Below are 15287 nucleotides of genomic sequence, written 5' to 3' on the forward strand. Positions count from 1 at the left end.
TTAGCAGATAATGATGTCACGGTAGCTGAAGTGGGTCGCTGGACCTCTCAACGCTTCCCTTGTGTCCACATCAATTTCAAAAGCGGGAGGTGGCACTTGTGGATAGTATAGGACCCCCTGGGGGCACTCCTGTAGCGGTGGTAAACTTGTAAACATAACAATTTTACTGAATGAGGTAACAGAGTACAGTCTCTCTTACAGGCAAAGTTCACAGTATATTGTGCATACGGAAGTTATGGTTTTCTCCTCATGAGACAAGCATTGTTATTGTCCAGGGCGGCTGGAGCAGAGTTCTCTTCACTTGATTGTACAGGAAATGCTATGCACAGTCCAGGAAATATTCAACTGATGGAGGGACCTTCACAAATTGGCTCACTGTGGAAAACAGACTAAAGTGTGGATGTACCCACAGTTTTTATCTCACCGTTCCCTCTGGCAGGGGGTAGGTTTAAACAAAGTCGGTGGCGTGGCAGCCAAGTGGATCTGGTTCTGGCTAGAAGCGATCAGGATAACCAGAGTGCAGGAGAGTACATGTACAGATTTCTCTCTCCTGACTAGAAGACACTTCACTCTTTTTGTGAATGTGAGGAAAAATGTCCCCTCAGCGTAGACTGGCATTGAAAACTCTTCTCTGAGAGAAAAATGTCTCACTCAATCTTCCTGAGGCAGCAGGAACCGCCCACAACTGGTTTGTACCAGCGTTCTAGTTAGAGTGAGAGCCCTGAGCTGGGAGGCTCCTGCCAGCCGTTGCTATGATCACTAGTGTTGAGCCACCCCCGTAGTGTTCGAGTTCGGTTCGGTTCGTCGAACACCCGTGTGTTCGCCGAACTGTTCGTCGAACTGTTCGTCGAACACCTTCGAACACCGTTAAAACCAATGGCAGGCAAACAAAAACACATAGAAACACATAGAAAACACCTTCAAAGGTGTACAAAAACTGACAAACTGCTCAGAAGACATAACTAACACATGGAAAAGTGACAAGTACATATAGTCATGCGAAAATAAAAGAGGTGGAGGAGTAAAAGGAGGGGGAGACACAGATATAGGCATGTCATGCCCTTCTAAAATCCAAAAAGTGAGAAGCCGACACGTTCAGTCCGCTCCTGCCCGTGCCACCTCCGTGTCGCCGGGTTTGTGCCAGAGCCGCGGTGAACCCTGACGGCCAGCCCCCCTCTCCCAATACTGGTGCCTGTCCGCTGGTGGGTCGAGCGAGCCCCCCTGTGGTGGAGGCAGCTCTAAGCTTTTTAATTTAAATTGTCTCTCTAATTTGAATAAATACACTTTAAATCCATTTAAAAGGATCTATTGGAGGGCAAGTCTCATGCCAGCAGCCGCGTAATTCCAGCTCCAGTAGCGTCCACTAAAGCTGCTGCAGTTAAAAAGCTTTTATAAGGATCGAGCTCGGCTGTCCACCGCAAGGCATCCTACTGCCAGTCCGAGCCCCTATGCCTTGGGGTGCCTCCTGATGCTCTTCACTGAGTATTCCATGGTCCCGAAGCATTTCCTTTGAAAAAATGAAGTGTCCAAACTACAGGTGGTGTAGCTTGCTTAACAGCCGGGATAATCCGCTGACTAGCAGACCCTGCTACTAGGCACAAAGTATTTCCTGGGCTAGATGCAGTTAAAAATTTGTAATTAGATACTCTCGTTGGATGCTGAGAAAGCATTCCATAGAGTCTCCTGGCACGCCATATATGATTCTTTTAAAAAGCTTGGGGTAGGGGTCTAGGGGACCCTTTTATAGCCAAAATCACGGCCCTGTATCGCAATACGTCACCTAGGCTGAAGAAAAATGGAACTGTAGCACCCTGGGGGCTCGGTTGCTACAGAGGTATTGCACCTCACCCAGAGGTGTGATATCTCACTCTCAGGTAAGGATGTAGTGTGGATCAGGACCCGACACCTGCATGCATTACACCACATTGCCGTGGGGCAGGGCGACCAATATGCCCCTGAGATGGGCACGACAGTCCCTGTCCCTGGCTGGAGTGGGGGGAGGGAACACTGAGGAAGGGGAACCCTGTAGTGCAGGAGCAGGGAGGAAGCAGTTCCTGGGTGCATTGAGAAGGGAGTATAAAAGGTGGGCACCATCTTAGTTCAGTGCAGAGAAGTCTGAGCAGAAGTGGCAGGGAGCAGGGGCTCTGCATGAGCTCTGCTCCGGAGGCGGGCCTAGTAACAGAGGCCCAGGCCTGGAAGAGGGAGAAGGAAGGAAGAGGAGCGGAGAAGGCTCCAGGAACGAGGAATGAAGGGATCCCAGGGGTGCGGACGGGCGAGTCGCCACCGCACGCCCGAATCCACCTGCGTGGAGGGGTCAGGCCAAAGGGGGAGACCGGTCCCCGAACTAGTGGAGGCAGGAAACGACCCTCAGCTAGAAACCGGAGGCTCTGACATTTTATGTGGCGCAGCCCCTCGCTACACCCGCTAGGAAGGCACCACATAGGGTCAGGGAAACTGGCGCCAAGTTTACCAAGAGGAGGCCCGAGGCAGCCGGACAGAAGTGTTGGTAAGAAAGGCCAGACAAAGGACACACAAAGGGGGTCCTGTGAAGTGCTCCAAAGTTATCTGGGAGTTGTCTGAGCCCCTCACCTGGTGAGCACAGTACGACGTGGGCAGCCGTTACTTGCAGACGTGGTCTGGATAATAAGAACTGTGAGTAAAGGCCCTGGACTGCATCACTGACTCCGTGTCGTTACTGCTGCTGCCCTGCACCATCACCCCCATCCTCCGCATACACTGCCCTGAGGCTATACTCCTCCCGTGGGGAGTTATGCTACGCTCTGCTGCACCCACAACACCAGCCTCAGCGGTCTGCCCTGTAGCGGCGGTTCACTCTGACCGCAATCCACGGGTGGCGTAGTCGGACATTTAAACATCAAAACCACATAAATAGTTCCGCCACTGGTTTGACCGCCCTGAGCCACGGAACCGGGTCGCTGCCACGAAGACTACAACCACCAGCATCCACCAAAAAGGGTCCGGCTCCGGGTGTCCCAAGGCCCAGGGGGTGCGTCAGAACATTTTCATCACCTTTCACAATCACCAATGGGACAAGGCAGGGATGTCCTCTGTCCCCTCTCTTATACATCCTAGTGACGGAGCACCTGCTCTCATCAATTCGCCATAACCCCAATATTAGGTGGATTGAGGTGGGAGGCACCGAGTACAAGTGCTCTCTATTTGCTGATGATGTCCTAGTATATATCACTCAATCACATATATCCATCCCTGCTGTTATGGCTGAAATAGATCACTTTGTTACATGGTAAAATTTTAAAATCAATGCAGCGAAGTCTGAGGTCCTCGATGTCTCCCTCCCCAAATCCATATAGGATTCCATCCAGTCCAACTTTCCCTTTGCCTGGCCCTCACAGGGTATCAAATACTTAGGAATTCCTATTCATAGAGACCTCTCCCATCTATGTTATCTTAATTTTGGGCCCTTTATTGAACAATTCCATACAGACCACGGTTGGCAAGTTAGAACTGTAAGATTCACTACGTGAACCACTGGTGTTTTGTGGAAAAGCACATGTACACTGCTTTCCAAATTATTATGCAAAAAGTGTTTAGGAGTGATAAGGGAAGAATTTGTTTGTTTGTCAGTTAAACTCATTGATGGTGATGTGTGTCAGGGCTCTTTATATCACTGTAAGCAATTGCAGACACCTGTGCTAATTAGTTTGGCAGGTGTGTCCAATGAAAGGCAAGACTACTTAAGAAGGCTCTCTCACATTATTAAGCAGCCTACATTTTCTGCCAAAATGGGAAAGAAAAAGGATGTGTCGGCTGCTGAGAAGCAACAAATTGTGGAGTGTTTAGGTCAAGGCATGACTACAATCAACATTGTGCGATGATCAGGATGAAGTGTCTTGGCAATCAAGAAGTATGTAGCTGATTCACAGTACACACGTGTGCGTGCTGATAAGGGCAAATTGAGGACTCTTTCCTACAGGCAATTACGTCAGGTTGAAAGAGCAGCGGCAAAAAAGCCTTGTCATAGCAGCAGACAAGTTTTTGAAGCTGCTTGTGCCTCCAACGTCCCCCGAACAACAAGATGCAGGGTCCTTCAGAGGTTTGCAGCTGTGCATACGCCATCCTGTCGACCTCCTCTATCCACTTCACACAAGCAGAAACGGCTCCAGTGGGCCAAACATTACATGAAGACTGATTTCAAAACTGTTTTGTTCACGGATGAGTGCCGTGCAGCGCTCGATGGTCCAGATGGATGGAGTGGAGGATGGCTGGTTGATGGACACCCCACGCAAACACGGCTACAGCGCCAACAAGGAGGAGGTGGAGTAATGTTTTGGGCTGGAATCATGGGGAGAGAGATTGTCGTCCCCTTTAGGATCCCTGAAGGCGCTAAAGATGAACTCCATAATGTATGTGGATTTTCTCAAACAGCACTTCCTGCCATGGTTCAAGAAGAAGAACCATGTATTTCACAGCAAGATCATTTTTCTGCATGATAATGCACCATCTCATGCTGCACATAAAACATCTGCATCTCTGGCTGATATGGGCATAAAAGGGGACAAACTTATGGTGTGACCCCCATGCTCCCCTGACCTCTACCCCATTCAGAACCTTTGGAGCATCATTAAAAGGAGTGTCTATGATGGCGGGAGGCAGTTCACATCTAAGCAACAGCTCTGGGAGGGTATTCTGTCCTCATGCAAAACAATTGAAGCAGAAACCATCCAAAACCTGACAAATTCAATGGACGAGAGAGTTCAGAAGCTCCTTTCGAACAAGGGGTCCTATGTGAAAATGTAACATCACCTAGAATAAAGTTTTGAGTTGAAAACTGTTTGATTTCAGTTTCTAACAACCTGCTAATGCTTATAATTTCAAAAATGACCATTTTTTTGGTCTTTATTAAAATGAAAAGGTTGATCGAAAAGTTTGGGGGATCTAAGAGTGTGGCAACCCAGTAGTTATGATTACTTCGAATTCTGACAATATGAGGGTCATGCTGCAGGTAGTGCAGCAAGAAGGCACTTATGTGTCTTGCGCATCTCGGAGCCCCAAAATTATTTTCCGGGCTAGATGCAGCTAAAAATTATTTTTAATTTTAAATCTGGTGGAGCTTATTATAGATGGCCTAATAGGATCAGTGCTGCACACTGCTACAAAGCCCAAATTATTTTCCAGTCAAGATACAGATAAACATGATTAGTAATTTGAAAGCTTAAAACGGTTGGTAGGGTGATTTTAACCAATCATCAAGCTTTTACTCTCCCCAGGATGACACAGGGGTAGAAAAGTCGTTTCGGATCCATGATTTGTTCATCTTTATGAACGTGAGTCTGTCTACATTATCAGTGGAGAGCCGCGTGCGCTTATCTGTCAGCACACCACCAGCAGCGCTGAACACACGTTCAAACAGAACGCTGGCTGCGGGGCATGACAAGATCTCCAAGGCGTAAGTGGCTAGCTCCGGCCATTTATCCAGATTGGAAGCCCAAAAAGAGCAAGGGTCCAGTGACACAGTCGTGGCTTCAATGTTTACTTGGAGATACTCCTGTACCATCGTCTCTAGGCGTTGACTATGTGTCAGACTTCTTGTCTCCTGTGGCCTTGCAAAGGATGGGCTAAAAAAGTGGTGAAATGATTCCGCAAAATTGATGTTACCAGCAGATACTGTGGTTCTGTTACGGTTTGAGTGCTGAACACTTGACGGTCCCACGGTTGGCAAGTTGGAACTGTGAGATTCACTACGTGCACCACTGGTATTTTGTGGAAAAGCACATGTAAGATTCTGCAACAGTCTCTGCTGATACTCCTGCATGCGTGCATCCCTTTCTATGGCAGGAATAATTTCTGCAAATTTACTTTTGTACCGGGGATCTAACAGTGTGGCAACCCAGTAGTCAGGATTATTTCTAATTCTCACAATTCGAGGGTCATGTTGCAGGTAGTGCAGCAAGAAGGCACTCATGTGTGTTGCGCATCCAGGAGCACCAAGTCCCTGTTGTGTTGGTGGCGAGGTAACAATCATGCTTCCTTCCTCTGTCCTCTCCCCCCAACCTCGCACAACAGAAATGTGATCAAGGTCTCCCTCATCTGATGAGTCTTCCATCAGTTCGTCCTCCACTTCTTCCTGGGCTCCTGCACCTTCCTCACTAGTTTGGCTGCTACCATGCGCCCTGGTAAAACCATCTCCCCCACCCTCACATGCCTGCCGCCTTGGTGCTGCCGACCGTCTTGACCTTGCAGATGTTAGCCCTTCCGCATACAACTCCTCCTCCTCTACTTCCTCCACCTCCTCTTGTGCCACCACCTGACTCCGAATTCTGTTTAACATGTGCTCCAGCATGTAAATCAGCGGAATAGTCATGCTGATAATGGCATCATCAGCACTAAACATCTTCGTCGCCATTTCAAAACTGTGCAGAAGGGTGCATAGGTCCCTGATCTGAGACCACTCCTCCAGCATGATTTGCCCCACCTCTGGATCTCGTTGGCCCAGGCTATACGTCAGAACGTATTGCACCAGGGCTTGTCGGTGCTGCCACAGTCGCTGCAACATGTGCAGAGTTGAATTCCACCGGGTAGGCACATCGCATTTTAGCCGGTGAAGTGGCAGGCCCAACGACTTCTGTAGAGATGTAAGTCGCTGAGCTGCGGGATGCGAACGGCGGAAGTGAGCACACAGCGACCGTGCCCTCTGCAGAAGGCCATCTAGTCTGGGATAGTGGGCTAAAAATTGCTGGACAACCAGGTTCAACACGTGAGCCATACAAGGCACGTGTGTGACATTGCCCCGGCGAAGGGCCGCACCCAGGTTTGCAGCATTGTCGCACACGGCCTTCCCTGGTTTCAGGTCCAGTGGAGACAGCCATTCATGAAATTGGTTCTCCAGAGCTGACCACAACTCCTCAGCTGTGTGACTCACATTTCCCAGACATTTCAAAGTAAAAACCGCCTGATGACGTTGAGCCCTACTGCCAGCATAGTAAGGAGGTGTGCAGGATCCCTTCTGCGCAGTTAGAAAGCTTGTGGCATGACCAGACAGGCTTTGGGTGCAGGTGGAAGACCGAGAGGAGGTTGAGGAGGCAGAAGCAGTGGAGGAACTTTGACATAAAGAGGATTGACGCACAACTCGTGGGGACGGCAAGACTTGGACAGCAGCCCCTTGTCCTGCTGTCACCATAGTTACCCAGTGCCCAGTCAGCGACATGTAACGCCCCTGTCCATGCCTACTCGTCCAAGTGTCTGTGGTGAAATGCACCCTGTCACACACAGAGTTTCTCAAAGAAGCGGTGATGTTGTGTGCGACATGCTGGTGGAGCGCAGGCACACCTTTCTTTGAGAAGTAGTGCCGACTGGGCATCTGGTACTGGGGCACTGCGACGGACATAAGGTCTCGAAAATCCTCTGTGTCCACCAGGCGGAAAGGCAGCATTTCTGTAGCCAAGAGCTTGCAGATGGTGAAATTCAACCTCTTAGCTTTCTCATGGCTAGGAGGAAATGGTCTTTTACTTGTCCACATCTGAGGGACCGAGGGCTGGCTATTGTGCTTAGACGGGGTTGATAAGGGTGTCCCCGGCAAACTGCCGGTCTGTGAGGAAGATGCAGGCGGACATGTTAGGTTGCCTTGATCCAAAGGTGGTGCTATCGATGTCGGACAGCGCTCAACACCAGCTGGTGTTACCACCTCCAAAGAAAATGATGACCTGCCAATCACGCTGGCTGTTGCGGGTAAAGAGGTGGCAGGTCTGCGCCCCAAAATAGGTGTGACTGCTGTCCCCCCAGTCACAGAGGATGAAGAGGCCGCGGATGCACAAGATATGGCAGACGGTGGTTGGCCCGGCCGGCTAGGCCGCATTGTAGCACACTGAGCTTCCCACTGCAACTTATGCTTCATGTCCATGTGCCGGTTCATGCATGAAGTACTCAAACTATGTATTTTTTGGCCTCTACTTAGCTTTTGCTGACAAATGTTACAGATAACACGAGTTGGGTCATCTTTATCGATCTGAAAAAATGCCCAGGCTATGCAAGGCTTAGCACCCATGCGACCTGAAGAGCCACCACGACTTGTGGTGAGAGGCAGAGTTGTGTTTGAGAATGCAGTTGTTGACGTGCTTCCAGTACTACGTCTCTGTCCAGGAAGGCGCAACCTGACCTCGTCGTCACTAGCATCTTCCTCCACCTCCTCTGCTGACCTCATCTCTTGGCTGACTGTGGGTTGACAGTAAGTGGGATCTCCAACCTCATCATCATCACCCTGTGTGTTATCACACCCGTCGTCCTCAGAGCCAACCTGTTCCTGCCCTGACAAAAAACTAAAGTTGTCGCTCCAATCAGGTATTTGAGTCTTATCATCGTCTTCCTCATTGTCTCCACCAACAGGAGTTACAGTTTGGGAATGAGGGTCTACATTATGGTCAGAACCTTCTGCGTCTGGTCCTGGATCCGACTCATAAAGATTCTGGGCATCAGTGCAGATCATTTCCTCGTCTGGATTCACAGAAGCGCTGGAGTCGACCTCTGATTCCCAGGCTATAGTATGAGTAAACAGCTCTGCAGACTCAACCATCTGTTCTACCTCATACTCAGACGGGCAGCTGGAGATTTGGGAGCTGTGAGGAAGCAAGTGCGATTTGGGTGACACCTTTGAGGACTGGAGTATTTGTGATGTTGAAGTTGATGTGGAGGAGAGCCCACTTAAAGGAGCACTTGATATCCGTTGAAGCACCTGCTGTTTTTGTGCCTCATCTGGAATTTGTAGCGATTGGCGTGGCCGTAAGAAAGGGATCTTATCACATTGTCCGCTAAAAGAAGTAGACATTTTAGTTTGGCTGGAAGATGGTCTTTCTTCTGCAGATGTTACTGTTGCTTTAACACCTACCCCACGGACACAACCTTTTTTCCCCTTCCCAACACGCCTATTCCCCTTTCCACCAGCAGCAGGCCTTTTTCCACTGATTTTGGTGGTTAACTAATTCACAACTCTGGAGTTGTTTGCACAAAAAAACAATGGATGGTAACCGAGCAGAGCTTAGTGGCCAAACTGTGGTATTAGGCCAAAACTATTGGCTGGGTTAGATGCAGAAAAAAATTATATTCAATTTGCAACCTGATGGAGGTCAGTATAGATGGACTAATACAACAAGTCCCACACACAGCTAGAAGCCCAATATTTTTTCAGAGGTAGATGCAGAAAAAAATATATTCAGTTTGCAACCTGATGGAGGTCAGTATAGATGGACTAATACAACAAGTCCCACACACAGCTAGAAGCCCAATATTTTTTCAGAGGTAGATGCAGAAAAAAATATATTCAGTTTGCAACCTGATGGAGGTCTGTATAGATGGATTAATAGAACAAGTCCCACACACAGCTAGAAGCCCAATATTTTTTCAGAGGTAGATGCAGAAAAAAATATATTCAGTTTGCAACCTGATGTAGGTCTGTATAGATGGATTAATAGAACAAGTCCCACACACAGCTAGAAGCCCAATATTTTTTCAGAGGTAGATGCAGAAAAAAATATATTCAGTTTGCAACCTGATGGAGGTCTGTATAGATGGATTAATAGAACAAGTCCCACACACAGCTAGAAGCCCAATATTTTTTCAGATGTAGATGCAGAAAAAAATATATTCAGTTTGCAACCTGATGGAGGTCAGTATAGATGGACTAATACAACAAGTCCCACACACAGCTAGAAGCCCAATATTTTTTCAGAGGTAGATGCAGAAAAAAATTATATTCAGTTTGCAACCTGATGGAGGTCTGTATAGATGGATTAATAGAACAAGACCCACACACAGCTAGAAGCCGAATATTTTTTCAGAGGTAGATGCAGAAAAAAATATATTCAGTTTGCAACCTGATGGAGGTCAGTATAGATGGACTAATACAACAAGTCCCACACACAGCTAGAAGCCCAATATTTTTTCAGAGGTAGATGCATAAAAAAATTATATTCAGTTTGCAACCTGATGGAGGTCAGTATAGATGGATTAATAGAACAAGACCCACACACAGCTAGAAGCCCAATATTTTTTCAGAGGTAGATGCAGAAAAAAATATATTCAGTTTGCAACCTGATGGAGGTCAGTATAGATGGACTAATACAACAAGTCCCACACACAGCTAGAAGCCCAATATTTTTTCAGAGGTAGATGCAGAAAAAAATATATTCAGTTTGCAACCTGATGGAGGTCTGTATAGATGGATTAATAGAACAAGTCCCACACACAGCTAGAAGCCCAATATTTTTTCAGAGGTAGATGCAGAAAAAAATATATTCAGTTTGCAACCTGATGGAGGTCAGTATAGATGGACTAATACAACAAGTCCCACACACAGCTAGAAGCCCAATATTTTTTCAGAGGTAGATGCAGAAAAAAATTATATTCAGTTTGCAACCTGATGGAGGTCTGTATAGATGGATTAATAGAACAAGACCCACACACAGCTAGAAGCCCAATATTTTTTCAGAGGTAGATGCAGAAAAAAATATATTCAGTTTGCAACCTGATGGAGGTCAGTATAGATGGACCAATACAACAAGTCCCACACACAGCTAGAAGCCCAATATTGTTTCAGAGGTAGATGCAGAAAAAAATTATATTCAGTTTGCAACCTGATGGAGGTCTGTATAGATGGATTAATAGAACAAGACCCACACACAGCTAGAAGCCCAATATTTTTTCAGAGGTAGATGCAGAAAAAAATATATTCAGTTTGCAACCTGATGGAGGTCAGTATAGATGGACTAATACAACAAGTCCCACACACAGCTAGAAGCCCAAATATTTTTTCAGAGGTACTGTCGATGCAGATAAAAATTATTTTTAATTTGCAACCTGATGGAGGTCAGTATAGATGGACTAATAGAGAAAGTCCGACACACTGCTAGAAGGCCAAATATTTTTTCAGAGCTAGATGCAGAAAAAAATTAGATTCAGTTTGCAACCTGATGGAGGTCAGTATAGATGGACTAACAGAGAAAGTCCCACACACTGCTAGAAGGCCAAATATTTTTTCAGAGCTAGATGCATACAAAAAATTATTTTGAATTTGCAACCTGATGGAGGTCAGTATAGGTGGACTAATAGAACAAGTCCCACACACTGCTAGAAGGCCAAATATTTTTTCAGAGCTAGATGCAGAAAAATATTATATTCGGTTTGCAACCTGATGGAGGTCTGTATAGATGGATTAATAGATCAAGACCCACACACAGCTAGAAGCCCAATATTTTTTCAGAGGTAGATGCAGAAAAAAATATATTCAGTTTGCAACCTGATGGAGGTCAGTATAGATGGACTAATACAACAAGTCCCACACACAACTAGAAGCCCAATATTTTTTCAGAGGTAGATGCAGAAAAAAATATATTCAGTTTGCAACCTGATGGAGGTCAGTATAGATGGACTAATACAACAAGTCCCACACACAGCTAGAAGCCCAAATATTTTTTCAGAGGTACTGTAGATGCAGATAAAAATTATTTTTAATTTGCAACCTGATGGAGGTCAGTATAGATGGGCTAATAGAGAAAGTCCGACACACTACTAGAAGGACAAATATTTTTTCAGAGCTAGATGCAGAAAAAAATTATATTCAGTTTGCAACCTGATGGAGGTCAGTATAGATGGATTAATAGAACAAGACCCACACACAGCTAGAAGCCCAATATTTTTTCAGAGGTAGATGCAGAAAAAAATATATTCAGTTTGCAACCTGATGGAGGTCAGTATAGATGGACTAACAGAGAAAGTCCCACACACTACTAGAAGGCCAAATATTTTTTCAGAGCTAGATGCAGAAAAAAATTATATTCAGTTTGCAACCTGATGGAGGTCTGTATAGATGGATTAATAGAACAAGACCCACACACAGCTAGAAGCCCAATATTTTTTCAGAGGTAGATGCAGAAAAAAATATATTCAGTTTGCAACCTGATGGAGGTCAGTATAGATGGACTAATACAACAAGTCCCACACACAGCTAGAAGCCCAATATTTTTTCAGAGGTAGATGCAGAAAAAAATATATTCAGTTTGCAACCTGATGGAGGTCAGTATAGGTGGACTAATAGAACAAGTCCCACACACTGCTAGAAGGCCAAATATTTTTTCAGCGCTAGATGCAGAAAAAAATTAGATTCAGTTTGCAACCTGATGAAGGTCAGTATAGATGGACTAATAGAATGATGCTATGCCCAAAAGATTTTACTTCAATAGGTGCAGTAAAAAAATTGGTATTCTATACACAGGTGGTATATTTTGCAACACAGATAGGCTACTCCACTGACTAACACACTCTGCAATAGGCCAAAAAGGATTAGCTTTGCTAGATTCAGCCAAATGCTGTGAAAAAAACTTGCACAGCACTGGCACTGACCTGCCTGGCAAAAACTGATAGGAACTGATGTAACCTAGTCCTGAAAAGGACTCCAATTACAATTAGTCTTTACTCCCACAACCTATCTATTTAAGAGCACAGACCTGCCTGATAAAAGTCGTAGGAAATGCTGTAACCTAGTCCTTAAAAGGACTGCAATCACAACTATTCCCTACTCCCAAGCTATCTGTATATTTGTGCGAAAATTGGCTTGAAATTAACAAGGTATAGCGCACACAGCAACAGCGGTGCCGTCTAACACGCAGCTGCAGCAGTGAGAAAATGGTGGCGACGGGGAAAATGGCTTGGTCTTATAGGGCAAGGACATGTGACATACACTGCCAATGACACATGACCTTGCTTGTGTGAAAAAAAGCACTTCGCTCCGTGTGTGCGCTGCTGATAGGCTGACAGATTGCACCTCCCCACTGCAAATGCGGGAAAGAGAAAAAAAAATGGAGATCTTCATTGTTCCTGCAGAGATCCATCCCCTGCCCCTCCCCCCACCCCGCTGTACACTCAAACTGCGTATTAACATTAATTTTCATCATTACTGAGAAAAAATCCAGTTATGATTTTGGTGCACGAACAGTTATCGAACATAACCTCGAACAGCCGAATTTTTCTCAAATTGTTCGTGTTCGCCGAACGGCTCTAACACCGCCCAAAACAGCTCGAATTTGAGATTGGCGAACAGTTCAAGTAGAACAACGCTCATCTCTAATGACCACCACTTGTTGTGAGGAGTATAATCATTACTTCATATTTACACATTGACCAGTAGATGGCAGGAAAGTACAATTTATAATGCAGGGAAGTACAATTTACAATGCAATGTATTATATCCCCTAACTCAGTGCACACAATAGAACAAATCTAATACAACACTACAACTGTCTCATTTAGCAGTAATAGAACGGGTACTGGGATGTCACATGGGGAGATGGCATTACGTGATCTGTCTGACGTAATAGTGATGTCAGGCAGGGTGACGATGTGCAGATCCTTCACATATGGTGGCAGTGGTGGGATACTGCGTTATCTCTCTGGTGCCATCCTTCACACACCCCTTTAAGCACTTCTTCACACAGGGTTTGTTGTGTTGAAAAATCACTTTCATTATGAAATGATACTCTTGCTCTTTTTTTCCATGGGCTTCTAGCAACATTTATTTTAAATTGAGTCATTTTGTGAAAGTTCTAATGGAAAAAAACCCTATGGAGAAAACACTTGAAAACGTTTCTATGTGCTGTGCTGTGTGCTCAGTAATTCCCATTCTTGCTAAAAATGGCACTCACTCTTAAAATCAGAGCTGAAGCACAAAAAGCAAAATGATGTTTGTAAACTATTTTAGATTGTCACATAAACTCCCAACAAACATCTAACTGCAGTGATCTACCTGGATAATATTCCCAAAATAACACCTAAAAAAACAGTAAATGCTGTGTATGAAACTAGCCTAAGGCCATTTTTACTGTGTGGTAAATTTATCACAATTTGAAAGTCAAAGCCAGAAAAGTAACAGTAAACAGAGCAAGAGTCAAGTAAAAAGATTTGCTTTTTATCTTGTGGACTGACTCCTGATTTTGGCTTACACATACTGATTCAAAATATTGATTCAAAATATTGATCAAAATACCGTCATATGAAAGTGTCCTACATCAAAACCAGAAGAGTGAGTCCAATACACACTAGAGGTGAAATTTTTTCTACTACACTATTTTTTGTTTATATTTCCCTCCTGACTTTTTATATACAAATACTATTTGATTTTTGGAGGCATCCTATAAGCTTAGCTGTGCAGAATATTTTATATTATTATTTTTGTCCATTTAAAATATCTTTTTTTATTATTCTGATCTTTGCTGTATGACCTTTTTAATAACCTTTTTAATATCCTGTTAGGAGCTCCATGGCAAAAATGCTGCAACAATCAGAGCATGACTTGGCAACATATTAGTTTCTTGTCTACTGCGAAGGACACGTAAAATAAAAAATTGCTGTATAGAGAAAGTCGGAGAACTGACTTCACGTTTTTAATATCTGTGTGAAACTTCGTATTGTAAATGGCAGTACAAGTTATAGACGCAGCAGGATATTTGTATAGAGAAAGCAGGATATTTGTATAGAAGGAGCAGGATATGCTTGTACAATTGTCAGATGAGTTATGATTGATGGGAAGAAGTAGTCGGTAGCGTGGGTTACACTCGCTCTAAAGGAAGAGGCAATAAAGTCAAGACAACAGGTTTTGTGAGTGGTGAAACCTCAATGTCCTTCATACAAGTATTCAGGCTGAATGACAACTATTTATCATTGATAATTTAGCTTGTAGTAATTTTATATATCAATTATGAAATCAGTTTACTGAATACAACTTTTCTGTTTAATGCCATAAAAAGCCACAATTCATTATAACTTAAAAGGGTTGTCCTTTCAAAACCGATAAGTCTGCAGTCACTCTGTGTGACTGCAGACTTATGAACCACGCTGCCTAATTTGCATGTAACTTAATTAAAAACTCAATTTCTCAACAGAGGCACATCAATTACTATAAAACAGGTACATTGTTATTGTTATACTAAGGGCTATACAGCCATACCGCTATTGTGATTACTAAAATCATCCGGATGGGTTTCTTATAAAGAACACCTGTCTTAACAATCTAAGATATAACTATTGTTACATATAGAAGGCATCCATTAAAGAGGACCTGTTAGCATTCCTGGTATGTCAGTGGATCAGCACAAAACAATATAAATAATCAGTGACTACGTGTCCACCAAACTAACTATACCTACATATGTGACACATAGTCAAATGGATGTAAAGATATCATTTATTGAGTAATGAATAAAAATGTAAACTAAGAATATAAAGAGAAAAAATAGCCCACAACAACAATATTATGACCACTGACA

Source organism: Phyllobates terribilis, unplaced genomic scaffold (assembly GCF_046119375.1).
Source record: "Phyllobates terribilis strain yellow unplaced genomic scaffold, ASM4611937v1 Scaffold_2__4_contigs__length_985480577, whole genome shotgun sequence".
Lineage (NCBI taxonomy): Eukaryota > Metazoa > Chordata > Amphibia > Anura > Dendrobatidae > Phyllobates > Phyllobates terribilis.